The 15,227-nt window shown below is 35.9% G+C and overlaps 1 protein-coding gene across 5 annotated transcripts in view; it reads left to right on the top strand.

Moving 5' to 3' along the window:
• Positions 1-15,227, top strand: part of gria4a (glutamate receptor, ionotropic, AMPA 4a) — a 127,722-nt gene that overhangs the window by 5,769 nt on the left and 106,726 nt on the right. The gene's annotated exons all lie outside the window — the stretch shown is intronic.

Genomic DNA, 15,227 nt, shown 5'->3' with positions numbered 1-15,227 from the left:
GCCCTTGTAAAAGAGAGAGGTTTAAAAAATAGCAAAAGAGAATATGAAAAGGACAAAAGAATAAATGTCAGACCTAAAATACATATATATCTATAAATACTCATACAGTACAATATAATACAATATCCATAAACCAAGTCTTTAGGGAAAAAAAAATAAATTAAGTTCCTGACACAGGAATTTCACTTGATAAAATATAATTTGCATCTTGTTGGTCCTAAAATACTATTTCAGGTACTTTGTAAAACATTTAAATAAGTAAATGCAAACACTTTTTGTCTTTGTGTCAGGCTACAGGAAACAAAGTGCCTAAAGATCTGTTTTAAAACTGATTATTTGCTACTTTGCGTGTAATTGTACATTTTGACCCAACACTAGTTCATCTCTTGTTTAGTGAGTTTAGTAGTCTGTTTCTGTCTGAATGACTGCAAGGTCAGAGTTAAATGAATTAACAAGCAAACATTCCTTGAAAACAGGTCAGGGAGTGGACTAATAACCAGGTTAAAAAGCAGCCAAAGCCCATAGAAACACTGAAAGGCCTTCAGAAAACCTGAAGAACTGTTGATCAAGACCACTTTAAAAGATTACAAGTACGTCTGGCTTCTTGGAATTAAAATATAAAGGCTAAAACCTTGTTCACATAGGTGTTTATCCATTTGTATGTCACCTATTACAAAATACTGAATCTTATTATGACTATTAATAGTTCAGGACAGTGTTTGAAATGAGCCTTTGGTTTTCCAGAAAAGGGTAAATAGTTAGTACGTGTTTACTCTTCGATCTGTTGAAGGATGACAGATAAACTTTCACCATCCCTGTTTGTAGCCTTGTAACTGAGATCTAATTCTTCCCACTCTTTCTCAACTTGGAAAACTTTCAGAGAAAGTCAGTAATGGCTATAAAGACCAAAGAAAGTGTTCTCAAAGCTACATAAAGAGTTTTTAGAAATGCTTAGCATGCTACAATTATTTGTGGGGTTTTCTTATTATTTATTTAATATTGACATCCTATCCTGGCACTATTAAAACATGAAGTTTTCCAAACTGTTTTCAAAAGTTTTTCTGTAATGAAATTAGGAGCCTGCTTGTTTCAGGTACAGTATCTTTGGTTGGGTATTGCTAATAACATTTTACATAAGTGAAATCTGGGTTTTGCATAAGAGGATAAGAATAACATGATAATAAATTAACACTTTCATGGAGTAATACATGCTTTGAAGACAACTGAGGAAATGTTTAGTGACTGAGTCTTTTTGGAAGAAAAGCTGGTGCATTTTGACTTCTATTAGTGAGCAATCCATTTTTGGGATCACTGCTGTTGTATTTTTGGTGCTTCTACTTCAGACTGGCTTCATTTTTCAGATCAAATGGCAACATTTCTTTTAACTACAGTCTTTAGTTAAAGGTAATACATATTACTGATTTTCTTTAATTATAGTCCTCACACTTGAAGGTGATTGTATTTGCACAATAGCTTCTGTGTTTGTGAAACTTTTTCTGTAATTGTGTGTCTGCTGACTGACCCTGCTTCATGTCGCTTTAATCTAAATGTCTGCATTGCATTAAGAAGTGTGTGAGCTTTCATGCTTTCGCTCCTGTGTATTTGAGATGCAAACATTTTTCTGCCACTCGTGTGTCCAACAGTGTGTTTCAGTGTATGCCAGTGAATGAGAGAGGCTAAAGGTTCAATTCAGTTTTTGAATAAGCTTATTGAATGTATTTGCACTTTGATAAAGCACCAAATTAAATAATTCAGATAGTGGGTCTGGTGTGTAGTGAGTTTAAATTATTCAAAAGGAAAGTAAAATGAAATTGTTTCCAAAATCTGAAGGTAGTTTGTGTACTCGTTGAGAGCTTTGTTTGCTGAAAATCAAATTTCTCTGAAATCCCGTTCCCTCATTAATGCAGTTCAGTGGTTAATCCATCTTATTTAAGGGAAATTTTCAAGTGACTGTGTTGTAATGTTTTTTTTTCCCCTTTTTATCTCATTAAGCTTTAACAAATCAACCACTGGGACTGCTAACTAGGGAGTGCGAACATAATCAATATAGCATTATACAGCTGCTCTCCTTTTCACCAAACCATAAATATTTTTTTCACAAGAACAAAGAAATGCTTCTCAGTGGCTGAAAGGTTTCATGCTTCATATGACCATTGATTTATGTTCTGTTACACATGAGTAAAACACATTCAAACTTTTATTATCCCTGGAGGGGAAATTTTTTTCGCCCCCTCCAGTCAAATGCATGTCACCTAAAGTGATAAATCAAAACCGTGTAATGCAATTTTCAACCTTCTTTGTTGCGTACCTCCCACACTATAGACCCGGATGAATGAACGGATTACTTAAAACGAGCCACAATGATTAAAAAATTAATAGTCCATCTAACAAGTCTCACCCACAAACATAATCACATTCTGCATCTGTTCCTGTAAACTGGGTGATAGTAAACACACACAATGAATCAGGTAGGTTGCTGATAAAGAACCTGGAGGTGAATGAATTTATAAGTGATGAATGAAGTCATGTACTTATAGGAGTAAGAAAGGCGCAATCATTTCTGAGTGTATAAAAAAGTCCAGCAGTCTGGCTCACTAAGATATGTTACAGTGGGCACCAGAGACCCCCTTTCTCTGTTTTCAGCCTAACTCTTGTTTCTTCTATTTCCATTTTAATCCCAGTGACCTACTTGTGATTCAGTCAAAACTGCTTAGTTTCTATATCGAGACAATATCTTTTTAAACTTCCCAAAATAAGAGGTATATTAATGTTCTTCTAAAATTGCTTTATCTTATCTGTATTAAAATCCTTTGTTGTGTGAGTCTTTGCATTAGTTTGTTTTAGTTGGATTTCCTCATTAATTTAACATTTTGGCTGGTTTGAAAGTGCATATCAATTTTAGTGGGATAAAAATAATAGTTGTCTAAACCTTTAGTTGGGTTGATTTGACTATGCAAATAAAATAAAACTCTTTAGACTCTTTAAACTGCAAAATCTATTTTGGATGACCTAAGTGCCTGGTCATTTGAAACAAATTTATGAAAATTTTGTAAACAACATTATTTTGAATTTATGTGGCTGGTAAATTTTCACTCCAACATAACTAATGTTCTCTGTTAAAATAATTTCGTTTTTGCAAAATAGAAAACTTTCAGTCGCAAATTAGTAACTGTTGTTCAACAGAAATAAATCTTCAACTCCTCAAAAATCCTAATTACCAGAAATATTGCAATTTCTGTGAAAAACGATGTGGAGGACTGTCTTAGCTTTAGATAGGATTAACAGAGCGGAAAAAAGGTGATAACACAAACATCTGATCCACCCACACATCTTACTGACTTCTAAAGTAAGTCTGGCATTAGTTCATCTCAACGTGGGATTTTAATTTTAACTTTTTCTACTAATCATTTTGTTTTTTATAACAACAACTGCACCAATAGTTTGTCAAACTGACCTAAAATGTTATGTTGACATAACAAGGAGGCAAAGAGTAAAGACGATGGATGGATGGATGGATGGATGGATGGATGGATGGATGGATGGATGGATGGATGGATGGATGGATGGATGGATGGATGGCATTCACTAAACAAAATAAGGCTACAAAAATCAACAAAAAAGACATTCATTAAAATACGTCAGTGCACACAATATGGCTTTAGTGATTATGTAATTATTTAAAGCTGGAGCTGGTTCATGATGGAAAATTTACATTTTCAAAATGGCCAACTGAAAATAAACAGAAGCATTTGATTAGTTTTAATACAGTTCATAAAATCTTTTTAAAATTAACTAATTTTATTACCAGTTTCAATCACTTTAAAACCACTACAGTAAGAAAAACAAAGAAATACCTACTCTGATAAAAGATCACAGGACATCTCATTTATCTACAAAACAACACGAGTGTCCTTTATTGGAGGACTATTTGTCTTGTACCTAATGAGACATTTCACTCTATCATAAAAATGTCAACTCACTTGTGGTGTTGGATGAAAAGTCGGAGAAGTTAATTTAATTAGTTGTCAGGATACCTTTGATATAAATGAACCTGCAGAAAGTTCATCACAACTCATACAGAATGTACGAGTCCAGACATCCAAGCAGAATAAAAAATGTGCTCTATCCAAGGAATGACTTAAGATCCTGTCTGCACTACAAGGAATACGTTTTGAAATTGATTTTTTTTTCCTTCATTCACATTTTTTAATCAAAATGCTGAAATACCCATGCCACACCACTAGGTGGTGAGAATGTCCTCATTAACGACATATCAAAATAAAGAGAAATAACATGTTTAGCTTGATCTAAAGATTCTCCCAGGACTTCTGTTTTACTTTGATATTGTTTACAATTTCCCCTTAGTTATTAACTATTTCAGCACATGATCAAAGTTAAAGATAAAGTGGAACAAACTCAGGTAAAACTTAAAAAAAAAAGGAAGCTTTATACTCATTTGTGTTTTTAATGCTCAAAGTGATAGTGGGTTAGTACAAAATAGGTTACTAAGTCATTGTTTCAGAAAAATGTTCTGGTCTACAATGATCCACCATAAAGTTTTTAAAATATATCCACATTGGAAAGCATTTTTTTAATGTAATAAAAACAAAATTTTCACCAAAAACTCCTAAATGCATCAATTTTTAAAAATTCCAAAATACAATTGCTTAAATTAACAACCTAAAATGCTCATGCAGGAATTTGTGGTTTATTCAGCAATACATCAGGACATGGGGACTCAAAGGTGGATGAAGTTACAAGATCATCATTCTGATGTGCTGTATGTCATTACAACAAGATAACATTGTTCATTTTTTTCAGTTTCACATTAAAGATGGACATTCAAGTCATTTGTAAAATAGTCTATTTTTGTTCTAATGGTGTGGAGTTAGGTAAAATGGTTTAGTAGTTTAAAATGAAAAAACACTCATGATCATACATATTTATGGTTTTCAGGAATATGATGTGATAATATTTATTCTAGCCACTGATCTAACTATAAACCAACATCAGTGAGCTACAGTGCTGCCCCAGCTTTTATGTTCCTTTCTTTGCCATGAACACTGAATTTATTTTTGTCAGCTCTCACATGCGTATTCATCTGTGACTGAAAATCATCTCTAATTAATGTGATTTTTTTTTTTCCTTCTTTGAGTAAAGTTTGCTAAAAGCCTGTTAGAGGGAATTAACTAGCTTAAAAATGTAATAATTTATTTATAGTCCAATTTAAAAGATGTACGTTATCATTTGAAATGAATCGGCTTAAGGTTCAGGGACACTGAGAGGTGAGGGAGGTCAACCAGTTCTGAGAACTAGAATAATATTTTTTCTGTGGGATGAACAAGTAAATATTTTGTATGCTTTATTCTGTCTTATTGCTGTCTGTTTATCAGTTCTTTTACTATTTATATTCCCTTTTTATCTCATTCAAGCATGAGTCAGCCTACCTGTGTTTTCTCTGTTTTGCTTTTGCGGTTTTGGGGATGCACACTTTTAAAATATTAGGAAATGTGAGCCGTATCGTTGGGAAAATGAAGCTTTTCTGTATAAACTCTCAGCTCTGTCTGTCTGCAGGCCTCATGTAGCAAACAGAACCACTTCTCTTTCTCTCGGTCACAATGTTTCTCACACACTTTGTTGCCCACGTTCTCTCCGTCCTATCTTTCCCTTTCTCTCTTATCCCTGTTTCCTCAGTCACACTCTTTTCTTCATTGCATTTTGCCGTCTCTGCCCCCCTGCACCGGCGTAGTGAATGGATCTCTAAATTAATCCCTTACTCTTGCTCCGGGTACTGAGCAACGTTCCGAATTAGAATTGGGAATTCTGTCTCTGACCTTGGCCCGCTCTATTCCATCCATAGTATTCAGAAAGCGTGAATAGATCATGAAAAAAAAAATCCTTGGTCTCCAACGTTTTCTCTTGTCGCAGAGGAATACAACTCATTTTCTTGCATCAGGGTCACATATCCTCATATCCGCTGCTGTTGTCAGTCTTTTTTGTTGTTTCCGTGTGTCTGTGTCCTTTAACACTATGATACTATAACTGTGTGTATTTGTGTCTTACTTTGTGTATGTGTATCACTCATTAAGATTTGCTTTGTTCAAAGAAGCCCCAAATTACATCGGGGCTCAACTCTGCTTCTCCTTCTACTGTCTTATAAAAATGATTATAAATTAGCGTAAGAATTGGGGTTAGAGTGGGAAATAAGCCTGTCCTGAACTGATATGAAAATGGACAATTTAAAGTTGTGTCAAGAATTGCTGCTTCTTGTATAGATGAGTATACGTCTGTAACACTGTGGATCATTGAGGTGTAAAAGTGTAGCTAATGTCTGTTCTATTCTGTTCTATTCTTTTCTGTTTGGAATAAATGTTGATGACTTGTCTTGGCATGGTTTGAGTGGTTGATTATTGCAGCGGTGCGTAACCTCATCTGTCATTTAGAGTCGATATAGGTTGGGCCTATGGTGAATTACTCACAAATCGATACAGTTTACATATTATGGGCTGCTGCAGACTGCATTTACATGCAGACCGCATCTGATCATCTTTGCAGCATGACAGAGTCAAACCGTTGGAGTCAGACTCTTCCTCATACATTCGTCATGTTTTACCTTCCTGTTGTTAAAAATAAAAACATAAATATAATGAAGTTTGGCTTTGGAATTAAACAATGACTGCTTACCATCAATTTAGACGCTGAAGTAGGCTTAATAAAAATGATTCGATGGATTATGTAATGTGGCTGTTTTCTATGTGTAAAACAAAAGTGGTTATGTTATTAAACTACAGAGCCCTGACAACAAGGAATTCAACTGAGTTTTCTATTCTTCTTTTGAAAGCTTAGCATTAAATGTTGTTAATAACTTTTCTAGAAATGTGACAGAGTAACAAGAGAACTGGCAGAATATTTTTAGACAAACATAAAGCCATTACACCACTGTAGAAGAATTTCCAAATTCTACTGATGAGACCCTTTGGAAATTTAAGTTTAAATGAGTAGTGTTCAAAATCGCTCATTTGTCCGTTGGAAAGAGGCTAAAACTGTTTCCAAAAAACAGAAAACTATGTGTCACATGGAAATATTAGCAGTGATGCTTTTAAAGTGTCCCAAAATCCAGCCATGTGAATTATGTGTTTGTCTTTGCTGGTTTGAACAGAACAAAGTTAAATAGCACGGTATCATTAAAGAAAGTGGCACTGTAGGCCTGGTTGTGTTTCTGTGATAGAAGCTGATTCATGAGTCATGTGAAATAGCTGTTCATTACCTCAGCGCTTTCTCATAAGAAGGCTTTTTCCGCTTGTCTTTTAGCTTAAACCTTTTTTTTTTTAGTGGTAGTGGTGGTGGCGCTGTGGCTACAAGCAGGCTTTCTGCTTATTTATTTATTTTATAATTTTCACTTAATTTTGTTTAATTTTAAATTAAGGCCACGACAGTCTGCACACAGAATCTATCCGTCGTGTGTGGTGGTGGTGGATTGAGCGATGGATGCAAAACTCTGCTGTAACACTTCTGCAGGGAATTACCGAATTTAAGTGGGGCAATTAGGTAGTTTTAGAAGTCTCTGCTCCAGTCATCTCAATTATCACTGGCTCTTCAAAAGCTGACCAATCAGAGTGAAGATGCTCAAGGCCGGTCCGCAGCTTTGTTTCTTCGCATCTCTTCGTGGTGCTGTTTTTCAGGGGCTTGTTGCCAGCATGCCTCATTACAATTGCCAAGTGAAAACAAGCCTTTGTTCCCAAGTTGACAAGCAAATTACTGGTTCTGTGCTGATTTAGACATTAATTGAAAGTGTGCTGATGCACTGATGACCATTAACATTTACAGACACGAGTTCAGTGCAAACACATATGTAAATACACACTTCCAAAGAGGACATTTCCCCCACTCAGTCTGCATTTCCAGGCTTGAAGAATAAATAAATGCTTGGAGCAGCTGGCCCCAACCCAGCAGCACATACCACCACTTAAAACCACTTTTTACACATAGTTTCCTCTGACTCTGTATCTCTCTGACACATTGGCTTGACAACTCGTTTACATATTTCCACCATCCTCACTGACAGCGTGACTCTGTGCCTTTTCTTTGTTCACTTCTTTCATTTAGAGCTTCAGTCATCTTATAGATGATGTGAGACACTTAAAAACAGCACTATGCTATCATCATTTATTTTTTGCTGACTTTTTATGTCGTTTTATGCTCTTCCTAATGACCTCACAGGGGAAAACAGAATGAAATGATTTTAGAAACTCTGGGAAGCCGATTTCTGGATGACTGTGACAGCACCTTAAATGCTTTTCCTGCCATTAAAGCTTATTATGTGATTTGTTGCTAATACTGTGCCAATAATGGCTTATGACCATCCACCCCCGAAGGCAAGAGGCGATAATATTTTTGACCGTGTCTGCGTGCGTGCGTGTGTGTTTGGCTGTTTGTTGGTTTAGCAAAATATTTCATGACCCACTGGAGGGATTTTAATGAAACCTTCAAAAAGTAACCACTGGATCTATAACTGATTACCTTTTGGAGTGAATCCAATTCAAGATGACCACCACAGCTAAGCAACATTAACAAACACAAAAATAGGTAGAACTTAACCAATTTTTTAGATATTGAGCTAAAATTTGGTTTGGTTGTGGCTAAGATTTATTTCTACCATCTATTTTAAGAACAAACTGATCTTGTTTTTAGCTAAGAAACATTAGCCAGCACAAAAATGGCTACTTGTCAGTAAATTTTACAGAAAGGGAGCTAAGATTTTAGGGAGTAGTAGTTTAGTCATTCTTAACTCATTCTTTGAGCATTAACAAATCTTGCAAGATCTCACTTAATCACCTGAGATTGTGCATAAATTTATTTACAAGGTTTGACCAAAATGGCTAAAATTCCATCTCTTCTCAGCATTAGATGGTGTTACTTTAAAATGCTGGCATTCTGGCCTTCAAGGAATACTAGGCCTTTAATTGTAATATAATTTAAGCATCACAAATGGTTTCTCTGAGGAATTATTTTGTCAGTCACTGGGTAGTGAAACATTTTATGGTTGAATTGAGTCTATTTTTAGCCCTGAGTTGGAGTCAGTCGCTAGTACAGTGATGAAACAGCTGTAAAGAGCAGCTCAGTATAACTCATTCTTATTACACCTTTAATATTGTTATAAATCTTGAACCGGCTGGCCACAGTATATTGTTGGTGATTATTGGCTTTATTACAGCCTTTGGAATCAGGTAGCTCTTAAAGAAACAGAAAAGAAAGTCATTTTGTAATTTGTTTCACCTGTTTGAACACGTGCAAATGAGCAAGCTAAAGCACCTGGCTTGAAGCAGCATTCCCGGAAGATTTACAGCAGGTCCTGCAGACTCTACTCAGTGGCCAGGAGAGGATCAAATCTTTTTGTGGCTGACACAAAATAGGATTCTGTGGAGAATCACTGTAATACCACTGTAATACAGTGGTTTTGATTTACTGTGAACCCCAGTGGTTATTGTGATTCAAGCAGCATGTTTAGAAGTAGACCTGGGAGTGATGGCATGAGAATTGAACACTGTTGATACAGCAGGTTTAAAATTACTGGCTCACTTTGAAACAAAATGGTATTCTCGCTGCGTAAAGTTGACGTGAACAGCAAACTAAGAGAAAGCAGGGGGGTGTCAGTGAGCGTGCAGTGGGGGTCAGTTTACAGCTGGATATTGAAGCTAAAAAAAAAATTTTTAATGCACATATACAGTAGAAGGTCAACCAAACCTTACTTTAAAAATATTTAGTTTTTTTTTTTTAAGATTCATGCATTTTCAGACAAATTTCCTCAACACTAGAGGCATTACATTTGCTGATTTTGTCTTTCTAATAGCAGGTTACTGAAAAAATATTCAGTTTTGGATGTACATTCAGTGATTACTTTCTGGAAGTTTCATTAAAATCTGTGCAATTGTTTATGACACATTTTGCTAAAAGAGAAACAAACACACTCTCACACACCCACACACACACACATATACTGTATATGTAAAGATACAAGCAAAAGCATTATTGCCCTTTTGATTTTGGCACGAGGTGATAAAAACCATGTGTGTGAGAGTTTAAAAAGTGTGACAGATACAGGTTTAGGTAGGATCAGTTTGTGGTTGATGTGGGAGTCTATGTTTCGAAAAACCCTCCTGACATGTGTTTTAATTAGTACAGGGGAAAAGAAATGACAAACAGATGAAACACTTATAATAGGCTTGAGGAGATTAAGACAGGAGGAAAACATTAGAAGTGAGGCGAAAACAAAAACTAGACCAACACAACTCAGAACAATTCAAAATGATAAGTAAACAAAGTAGGAGATGCAGGAAAATAAGGAAAAAGGAAAGCACTGTGTTTGTGACTGTGTCCAAATGCATGCAAGTCTGCACGCGTGACAGCGGAATGAGAGAGACCGAGAAGAACGTCTTCACACGGAAATCCTTTGAACTTCAGACGAAACATGAAAACAAGCAAATTTGAGCCGAGAGAATGAAGAGCAACAAAAAAAGATGTCACAGACAATTACTGCAAACATGGCTCCATCCACGCTAAATGCTCCTGTGTTGTGCTAAGGCGACAAGTAACGCTTAAAATCTGCTGTCATCTCTTTTCATGCTTTTCATCTTCAAAATGCCGGAAAGTGAAAACACAACTAAACAAACACACAAGATACTTTTGTTGGTTTTTTTTTCAGATGTTTTTTCTGCACAGCTATTGTTGCCACTGGGGGGAAAAGAGGTTTTAATGAAACACATTAGACAGACAAAGACAGTTGAGGCTCTTACTGTGTGAGTGCATGCGAGTGTGTGGGCGTGGGTCAGTGTGCGTGTGTGTGTGTGTTAAAGTGACACACTCATCTTTTCATCCTGCCAAAGTCAGTTTACCTGGGGGGATTCTGCTATTCACTTCATGGTCTAATAATATTATTCACTCTTCATTACTACTGGAACCTGAACAAATACACGAGAGATTATTGGTGCTGACCTGCGAGAGAGTGATGTTGTCTCTCTGAACGCACCAAATATATTAAAAGGTTTTTCTGACTATTACTTTTATATGACTTGGCTGAACATCGCAGTGTGTTGTAGGAGGATTAGACTGATGCTTCAGGCTCCGTTTGTAAAATCTGCAAGGAGACTTTCTCACTCTATCCCAGCTTGCCTTGAGGAACTACTCACCCACAACAGATCATTTTATTAATATGAGTTTCAGTGAAGCTTTAGTATCAGTGCAGCTCACTAAATGCTGATCCATTGTCCTTTTTTGCACCATAAAATCCCCTACTGGCTTTACTGCAATTTTTATAGTGACAAGGAAACAGCTGCTTTCATGTGTTTTGAAGGAGATAATAAAATTGATAAGACCTTAATAACTTTGGAAGGACTAACTTGCTGCATAGTTTTAAATTTAAAAAAAAACTGAAATTGTTGCTGAAGATTATTTTTTCTAATATGCTAAAATTATTATAAAGCCCCATTTTAAAGCTGTTTATAACAGAAGTCACATGGATACATTTCATTGTATCTGCAGTTTTCATCCCTCACCACCAAAAGCAACGGTGGAACAATAATGTTTTTGCCACTGTCTGTGTATGCGTGTGTGTCCAATTGTCTATACCAAAATATCTTGTAAATCACTGAATGGATTTTTATAAAACTTCGCAGCAATTAATCACTGGATAAAGATCTACAATTTGTAGTCAAACTATATCAAGATGGCCACCACAGCCAGTCAAACCTGACTTCTGTCTAGCTTGAGTTTTATGCATTTTTGTGTATAGAACGCTATAAAAATAAGTCTAAATATAATTTGGTTTGGTAGTAGTTGAGAGTTATTCACAACAAATATTTCAAGTGCTAACAGATCTTGTGAGATCACGCGAGATCTTGCAATATTGCAATAGATTGCACATAATGTTGTTTTCAAATTTACTCAAAATGGCTATATATTTTTTTCATTTCACAACAAAAAATAATCTTAGTCTGAAAGTCTGACATGAAAGGAGTTGGGCAATATGCATTCCTTCAAAGAACTGCACTTTAATTTATAATTTGTTGACAATAAAATTTGTTCCTCAGAATTCAGATCACTTTTATTTGCATGAAAGTAGATTTTATTGAGAAATGTGACAGCTGCTTCAAGCAATAAACCACTAAGAAAAACAAAAGAATGCTTATACAAATTCCTGCTCTAATTCATGCCATTGACAACATTTATATCTGACTCAGACATTTATGGAAACCATATTCATTTTGTAAGATATGAAGAAAAAACTGTGAAATTACTTTTGCTTTTTGTTGTAGTTATCACTCATTGCCATAAAAGGTTTTTGTTTAGGTTTTGTTTGTCTGCAAAGTATTTCATGAACAAGTTCAACACATTTTAATGGAAAAAAGTAATCATTAATACATCTACAACCAGATAATGTTTCAACAAAATGGCTCAAATTGTTATTTCATATTGACATGTGTGACAAAGCACTAAAATGTTTTTAATGGGTATTATGAGATTACCAATAGTATGAAATTAGGGTAATTGTATTACAAAAGCACTAAGGTAGAATTTATTAGGATTTTTCTTCTTCACATCCTATTTTGCCCATTGCCCAATGGACATATTCCATAGAATGTAGTGGTTCTTTATTTGTATTTATTTTTTATTTTAATATATATAAATATGTTTCTCCTGTTTGACAAGGTAAAGATAAATATAACTAAAATCAAAACTGTTTCTCACACACATACAACCACAACAAGAAGTCCCCGAAACCCTGATGTGTGTGTTTGTTTCCATGGGTTTATGATGGAGATGAAAGGAAGGGCATTAGTTAATATTGATGAGAACTGCCACTCAACCCTTCTCACTGAAGTTCACTTGAAGATGAGAGAAATGACCTTTACACACAGACACACACACACACATGCACACTGAGAGCAGGCCACAAACATTTACCATGGGTTGTTTACTCATTTTACTTGAATTATTCCTACATTCCTAGCAATAAAAGAAACCTAGTATACGTATGTGTGGACGTGTGTGGGTGTGTGTGTGTGTGTGAATGTATCTACAACACAGAGATTCTCTCAAACCATACTCTGAAGCCAAGATCTGACTTGAAACAATTTATCCCTAATGGCCCATTGGTATTCACGACAGGCCATAGATCCCTAGGTAACCAGTAGGTAATTTATCGAACAGAGCTGCAACAAGGCTCACACTGTATGAAGAGAAAAAAAAAAGCTTTGAAAAAAATTAATTATACACTCTGGCAATTATCAAGGAGGTAGGTGTGTATAGAAAGTAAGCATTCATAAACACAAGATTTTACATACACAGACTCAGCAATGCAATAAAAGCAAGTCATCTAACCTTTGTGTAAGGCAGTGAGAAGAGAGCGGTGCATTTACTGACATTCAAGATCATTTTTCTTTTTTTATAACAGCACTGGAATTATTTCCTGAAGCTCATCAGTTTACCTGCGAGTGTGTGTCGAACAGACAGAAGGGGTGTGTGTGTGTGTGTGTGTGTGTGTGTGTGTGGGTTTCGAGAGTCCCTTCACAGTTTGCCCACTCACATTCTGGCTTCTCTCTCTGAAAAAATGTGCATACATTCACACACACGCAATCGATCGAGCCCTTCAGACAGTCACAATGATGGATGGACACTTTCCTGCTTCTATTTTTATCCTCGATTCCTTTTTTTTTCCCTTTTAACAAGTGTAGAAATGCAGAGAGGATCTTTGTATCGTATTCACAGATGAGGCAGTGAGTCTGCACAAGGAGAGGAGGGGGCGGTGGTGGCGGTGGTGGCGGTGGTGGGGGGCAATTTGACTGTCAGCATCCTAGTTTCAGCCCAGCAGGTTTTTTCAAATGAGCCAAATTCAGACCTTTGACTGAGACACAACGCCACGTCGTGAAACTCCTCACAGGGGAGTTTTTCTTCTCTGATCACACAAAAACATGTCAAAGCAAAGCACTCTGAATCACATTCTCAGACACTGGTGCTGCTTTGATGTGCAGCCTTGATGCTGCAGAATGTGCCTCAGTTTCTTTCACTCAAAGCTAAAAAAAAAAGAAAGAGGAATGTCCAAGATAGTACATTGATTTAAAACTGCATAATGGTAAAAACTGTAATTTAATAAGGTGAATAGGGCATGCAAAGATTCAGAAATTCAGAGAGTTTTGTTTAAAATTAAAAATACAAAACAAGAAACCAATTGCAGTGAGACGCCCCATGCGTTAGGCAGTAGCTTAGCTTTTTAGCCAAATCACAAATCATAAACTGAAGACCTGCAACATGTTTTCCTGCTATGGTTTGTGATGTCTTTTTGTGGCTGGTTAACTCTGTTATTTTAATCAGACAGGTTAAAAAAAGACTCTGCACAGGTGGTTCTTTATTGTCTTTACTGGTGAAATGTGATATATCCTATCTACAAGTGGTTCACAGAAACCAGTGTAAGCTGCACAGAGTTATAAACTATGATTATAAGAGATGGGAACTGTTAAAAATAGAAAATACTTTTTTTAAGTGGAGAAGATATCAGAGCCCAGTATCTTACCTGAAGTGGACAACAATCAAAGCAACTTAAGTTTGGAGAACCAGAGGGAAATTCAAATGGTGGAGGCAAACTAACTACGAAAAGCTCATTCAAATGCAATTTTAAAGTGTATAAAATGAATTTTTATTGTTAACTTTTTTACCACATCACCTTTGCATCAAAATGTTTATCAAACATGTGTATGTTTTTTTACAATAGAGACTGGCTGTGTTGACACACAATCCACAACCTGTGTGCAACATATTAAAAAAAAAAATACAAACCTTGAAAAGTGTACCCAGTCTGAATAACTACCTGACATTAAAATAATGCAGTGTAAAAATCATAACATGACATTTCGCAAGTTTGAGTTTTTTTAGACAAAATTTGATCTTAAATATGCCCCATTCTGTTTTCAGCAGCACTTTTGTATAGTAGTACTTTTGTTAGCTCGACTCCCCTATGAGAATTTATTTCTGATTTTCCAAACTGGGAACTCTGACTGGTGGTAACAACTCCATGAAACCCCACTTCAAAGCACCATTAAGGGTTAAGGGCCCCTTCACACTGGATGAGGACCCCACTTACCCTCTCCACAACCTACACAATCTATTAGAAAGTGGTTGGATGGTGACAAATTTGGAAAATCTCCTTCATTTGCACTTTTAGTGCCTGTCAAATA

The sequence above is a fragment of the Kryptolebias marmoratus genome, linkage group LG2, assembly GCF_001649575.2.
Source record: "Kryptolebias marmoratus isolate JLee-2015 linkage group LG2, ASM164957v2, whole genome shotgun sequence".
Taxonomy (NCBI): Eukaryota; Metazoa; Chordata; class Actinopteri; order Cyprinodontiformes; family Rivulidae; genus Kryptolebias; species Kryptolebias marmoratus.
This window is presented reverse-complemented; position numbering and strand designations above follow the sequence as displayed.